At 39.8% G+C, this 6,077-nt stretch overlaps 1 pseudogene; it reads right to left on the bottom strand.

The window, feature by feature from the left end:
* Positions 1-2,721: 2,721 nt before the first annotated feature.
* LOC147440126 (uncharacterized) lies at positions 2,722-5,232 on the bottom strand (annotated as a pseudogene).
* Between the last annotated feature and the right edge of the window lie 845 nt (positions 5,233-6,077).

The following is a 6,077-nucleotide window of genomic DNA, read 5'->3' as shown; positions in this document are numbered from 1 at the left end:
GACTATCGCCTTGCACTTGCTGTTCATTAGGTTGTACTTGTTGATCATGCTTATCTTCAACATTTGTATGGTCTTCTTGAATATGCATGAGTTCTTCTGTGAAGAGGTCATTGAAGCTTGTATCCTCACTAGATAAGGAAGCATCAAATGCTTCATCTGCTGAGAACTCGCCAAACCCCATGTTTTGGTTTCTCTATGAGTTGTCCAGTCAACTTGTATCTCTTAAAAAAACTTGCATGTCATCTTCCTGCAAAACAGTTCTAGGATGTACATAAGAAAGTAAGCAAAAAGTAAGATACCTCTATGTTGAAAGACCTACTTATAACAGCACCCTTTGTGCCTGAGAAAAGCTGGTAGTCTTGCGATCCCTACTGCCATCCGTTCTAATGAGCCACATTCAATCCCCTTGATCCCCATTGAAATCCTCCCGCTTGCCTATCACCTTTCACAAGAGCCGAACAATCTTCTTTAGACACACGCGATCCCGGCCTAGTTTACAAAAGTGGCCATGTTCACAAACATGGCCAAACATGGCTTTATGTAAAGCCCTTCATCCATCTGACAACCCAGATTTCAACCACTCTCCTCAACTAGTATGCCTTGATTGCCAAGCTTTGGAGGAGAAGGCATGAAGTTGGAGAGTGTTTGAAGGAATACTATTGCAATTAGAGAGAGCTTCCCTTTGGTGCTTGGATGTTTATGGATTTGGTACCTAGATGTGTATGGAAATGAATGGAGAGCAAGGGCACCATTGTAAATACTATTTTTTTCGCATCGAAGCATTGAAGAAGAGTATACATTAGTAAAAAGAAAATAGAAGTAAAAGCTGAGAGAGAGAGAGGGAGGGAGGGAGTGTGTGAAAGAAGCACGTACTTATTTTAATGTCGACAAATCTTGTCAGCGTTAGTTAGCAGAAGTCACTCATATATACAGGAATTTATGTACTGTTTTGTTTTGAGAGAGAGAGAGAGAGAGGCAGGCATTTTTTTTAAAAAAAAGAGAGAGACAGGGAGAGATTATTATTTGTTTTGCTCAAATCTTGTTACGCTAAGTGAGTGTAAGTCACTGGAAATAGTATGGTAAAAAGTTGATGAATCAAGAACGGAACTAACCGAACGAGAGTTGGTAAGACTTTGAATGTAGCATGCAATGACTTCTTTACAATGAAACGGATAGAACTTGTGTGGAGAAGAGGAGGAGGACTAGGTAACAACACATATTAGTGGGAGATTTTGATGCACGAAGTAAGGGCTATATCGGTAAGATGATCTTCAAAGTTGCGCGTGTGACTAACTGGTTGACAAGAAAATAACGCGAAACGAATTGTTTAGCTGACTGAAGGTGGTTGGGGACCACGTTAGAATAATTCAATTCTATAGTCTCGAGTAGGCCGAGCACGTCCGCAATCTTCACAAACAACATACAATGGTGTTTTGTGGAGCAACCAGACAGCATGGTGATGTCGATGGTGATTTCTCGACCGAGTGTGTTCCAAGTGATATAATGTGGATGCCATGGGGTAGGTGGTTGAACTGGCCATGGAATGAACTCAATCCATTTATGCATGTAGTGTCTGAGCACCCGCTCTTGCAAATGTGGGTAAAGACAGTATTGCAACTTATACATTGCAGTCTCAAATTCTGGATGTTGCTCAATCAGATCAGCTGGGATCGGCCTACCCATTGTAAACTAAAAAAAGAAAAAGCATTCAAATCAAGGGAGCTGATAAGTAGTCAAGTCTGTCATAGTCTGAATGGAAAAAAAAAGACATTGTTGTAGCCAATGATTAATTTTATATGACAAAGACACTGAACAAAGCAATTAAATAAAGATGGCATAAGTTCCCAACTATATTTTCTTATTGTTTTCAAAAAATCATATATTCTTAACCTTGGTGGATGTCCAGAACAGTGTTATAACCTAATGCATTTGTTGTTTAATATGTTGTTTTGTGTTGTTTAATATGTTGAAGACAAGGTGCAGCATATGTACATTTATATTTTTTTGTAAAATATATAAGTTGTTGCTACATGATTTGTCTCTTATTAGCTGATAATTTTTTGTAGAAGTATTAGACATGGGGTTGCTGGAATGGATTGTCTGTTTCTCTTGATGTTATTGCAAGACATCTAGATAACACTTGAATCCTAAAATTTGAAAGCTGAATGATGTTCATGTAGAGGAAAGCAAGAACATAAGGTAAACATAATATGATATCGAGAAAAAAATTGCAGAACATAACCTGAATAGAACACAGCATAAAGAAAGTCTCACAGATAATAGAGAAGCATAACATAAAAATTATGGCAGATACTAGAGGAAAAGACTCTTGAGAAGTGATTGAATACAGAAGAGAAAATTGAATGGGAGTTGCTACCTCAGAACAAAAATTAAGTTTCATTACACGCTATATTTTTCTATGGTGTTTTAAATAATAGTATTTCTTGCAGTTTGGAGGATGTCCCTTCAAATTATTGTATCCTTTCGTGGACGTTGCATCTTGAGTAATTATCTCTTGTGCTTCCAATGCAATAGCAGTTCTCCTATCGTGTGTATTGTGCAGTACATGAAACTCAAAGTTTTGACAAAATGGGGGAAAGGACGACACAACATGTTTCATCCGTTTTGGTGGATTTGTCATGTGTGCTCTTTTCCTAGCTTCAAAATCGGATGTCATGCCTATGTAAACACGGTTATTGATTTTGCACCTCATAGAGTAAACTATGTAGCTCTCTTCATTTGTCGTTGTCTTTTGGGAGCTGGAACAACGTCGGAACGTGCTGCTTCCTCTTGTGAAGTTGTTATGTTGTTGGGGATCTCCTTGTTGGTTTGGTTGTCGATGTCCTGCACTGAAGTGATGTGATGACTTAGTATGTAATTAGATAATAATCAGACAATTATATTCTATAAGGGGTGCATATGGTTACCATGTAGTGGTTCAAGCTTTCGAAATGGATCAGTTGTCTGACCGAAACGGGCATGAAAAAGGTCTCTATTAAAATGCCATGTGAATTTCTCATCAGTTAAGATTGCTCTCTCGTTCCCTTTGAATTCATTCTCAAACTCTTTGACCATGTTGGAAAGTGGCTGGCTTGCTGTATTCTTGTCGAGAACGACCAATTTGTCGAGGGCAATTTTGTAACTGTAGTGTAGCATCTCGACTGCATAGGTGGTGATACCAACAGTCTTTGTGTTCAGTATTTCTTGGGCTTCTGTGTCTAGCAGTAGTTTGTTTGACTCATCAAAGTCAATGCCCAACGATAGCAGTATCTCTTTTTGTAGCCCTGTAGAAAAAGAAGGATAGATGTTGTAGAAGCAACCAAATTTGTTAACTATTAGTGTTTGCAATACAAGAATATGAAGAGCTCGAAGTACCTGTTGCCAGCTTTAGCTCGTTATTTCTATATTCTTTGTTTCGATTGCTGCATTTATTGATGTATGAGTGGAGGAGTTGAGTCGTGCGGAACCCTTCGATGAATGCACTTGGAGCCTCGCCATCCATATTTGCTAGGCGCATTTGATTTGAAGATGGGTATGCAGAATAATTGTTTTTTGGTTTTGAGGTAGCTGCGATGTTGATGAATTTATCGAATATCTGAATGATAGAGAAAGAGAAATATGATGGTTGAGTTTTGTACATATTGAATGGCATAAAATCTAGCTACAAAATAGATTAATTTGAGGAATGGTTACCTGATCGGTGTCCATGAGGAGATGCTGGAGGTTGTTACTTGCTATGAAGAAAATCTGCAGTCAAGAAAATTGTCATCAAATAATTGTTTGTGTAGTCCATGCACCTTACGAGATGAAAGACCGAAAGAGCTAGAGGACTTGTTTGTGAAAAAAAAGCGAGAAAATGTTTAAAAATAAGCGACGCAATGTCTAAAGACAAGCGAGGAAATGTCTAACCATTGGGGGAGTGTTCTACTGGCCGGCCAGAACATCCTTGGGGTTGGGATGTTCAATATTTTGAGATGGCGTCTTTCTGTCACTCGAGAGAACATGACGTATGCCAATCCTGGGGCGAAAGCTTGTTTTAAATGAGGATGGCTTTCTTTGATATCGTAGCTCCTTGAGATTTGTGTCCAGTGATTGCGTACGCGAGTGACAAAGGGAATGTGCTTTTGTGGAACCATTTGCAGTTGATTGCTCTTGTAGCATGTTTAGTCCTTCGTATTGTCATGGTGGTATCAGTGGAAAGTAGCATTACTTCTATAGCAGAAATTTGACCGGTACAGTCGTATGAATAGGAAAGTATACGGCAGGTGGATCCATTCGCAGCACCCATAGACAAGTTAATGTTTTCTGTAATCATACATCTAGCCCCAATTGTAGTATTGTCCATCTCATGGAATGCCTTGTCTTGGAGCCATTCCTGCAACAATGGTTCGTCAAGAGCATTGGTCTTCAGTGGAATGGCAACAATATCAGATGCTGAGAAAGACTTTTGCAGAATCAAGTTGTTGTACTTATATATGTCTTCCCTATGAGTACATATCAGTGTAGTAGCGTCATCGATTACTTGCAGGAGTTAAGTTTCATTGATTACACACTGTGAAGCGTTTCTGCTATTTGTTGTTCTGTTGGTTGCTTGACACGGATCGTATCCAAGAATTGGACGTAAGTGGGGTCTGCAGCATGGCAAACTGAGAAGGTCATGTTGTGGGTAGTGGCTGCAGCGATGTAAGCTGAGTTTTGTATACTGCAAACATGGCATAATGGCTCCTGGTGATGGTAGACTGGAGGAAGCTGCACCAAATCCCCAAAAAGCAATATGAGCTTCTGACTGAATGGGTCAAGGAGTGTTCCGTTGGTGATGTTAACTATCTGGCGAACGACCATATTGAAGATTGTACTCGTTAGCATTGATATCTCGTCTATGATAATGACGTTGGCACCATGTATAGCAACAAATATTTCATATGTGGGATGAATTGCTTGTGGGAAATGTTTCTTAGAACAAGGGATCCTGAATTGATAGTGGATTGTGGTTGCAAGGCTGCTAAGGTGAGCGGCCACTGCTCCAGTTGATGTGGTCAGGATAACAGTCTTATTATTTTTTATGAAGCTTGAGGTGAAGAATTTTATGAGGAATGTTTTTCCACATCCTGGAACACCTGTAATGACATGGAGGCCATTACTCAGGCCTGATATACGGTCGAAGATTTCTTACTGTTGAGAGGTCAGAGCTGCATTGTTGGTCTTAGAGAACTCTTGCAGTAGCTTCAGCATTGTAGCACGACTTTGAGATACTCCTGGTTCAATTGTGTCGTTCACTGTACAAGTGAGTGGATCTTCATGATTGAGGATGAACTTTTGTTTTATGAGGTTTAAAGTGTGTCCTGTATTTTCAGAGACGAGCATATTGCGTTGGGTGTGCTCATTTATGTACATCTCCAAATCTTCATCATCAAGAATGATCCGACGGATTTTGCACTCCAGGAAGTAAGAAGAGAGTGTGTTAGTTGGTGATAGAAGCTCCATCTCGTTCCTAAAGGGAAGTTTTTACAACAAGACATTGAAAAAGAATCCCTCTGTTTGATGGCCAGGATCGTACTCTGTAAATCTGACGAGGCGTTTCTCTATAATGCTGATGTTGTACGCATCACAAAAACTCAGTACAGGAGTATGTTCGTGTGGCTTCAGAATTTTGTACCTTCTGTGGTAGTCATAGAATGTCATCTTTTCAAAATGAAGGGGCCTTGCACAATATAAATCAATTGGATGCATGACTATAGTCTCGCTACGAGATAGCAACCTTTGCCGTAGTGATGGTGGAGAGGAGTCGATGTATTCAACCCGTTCACTCCTTGTGATGATTGGAATCTTCAAACAGTTGATTGCTGCCTCTGTCGCAGATGTTGGCTTTGATAATATAGAGGCTGCAATTAGTTGAAGCTTTACTTTGTCCAAGCCATGAAGTCCAAGCCTTGCTGCATCGTCTGTGGAGAGGTTCAGTTTTCCAAGGGGTTCTGGTTTCATTGCATATTTGATAAGGTAATGCGATATAGATGAATTTGTGACTCTTTGAATATTCATGTGTGCCTTCCATAGGAGCAAGGTTGTGGGATGGTACG

This window comes from Adiantum capillus-veneris, chromosome 16, assembly GCF_014529385.1.
Source record: "Adiantum capillus-veneris isolate H3 chromosome 16, ASM1452938v2, whole genome shotgun sequence".
Taxonomy (NCBI): Eukaryota; Viridiplantae; Streptophyta; class Polypodiopsida; order Polypodiales; family Pteridaceae; genus Adiantum; species Adiantum capillus-veneris.
This window is presented reverse-complemented; position numbering and strand designations above follow the sequence as displayed.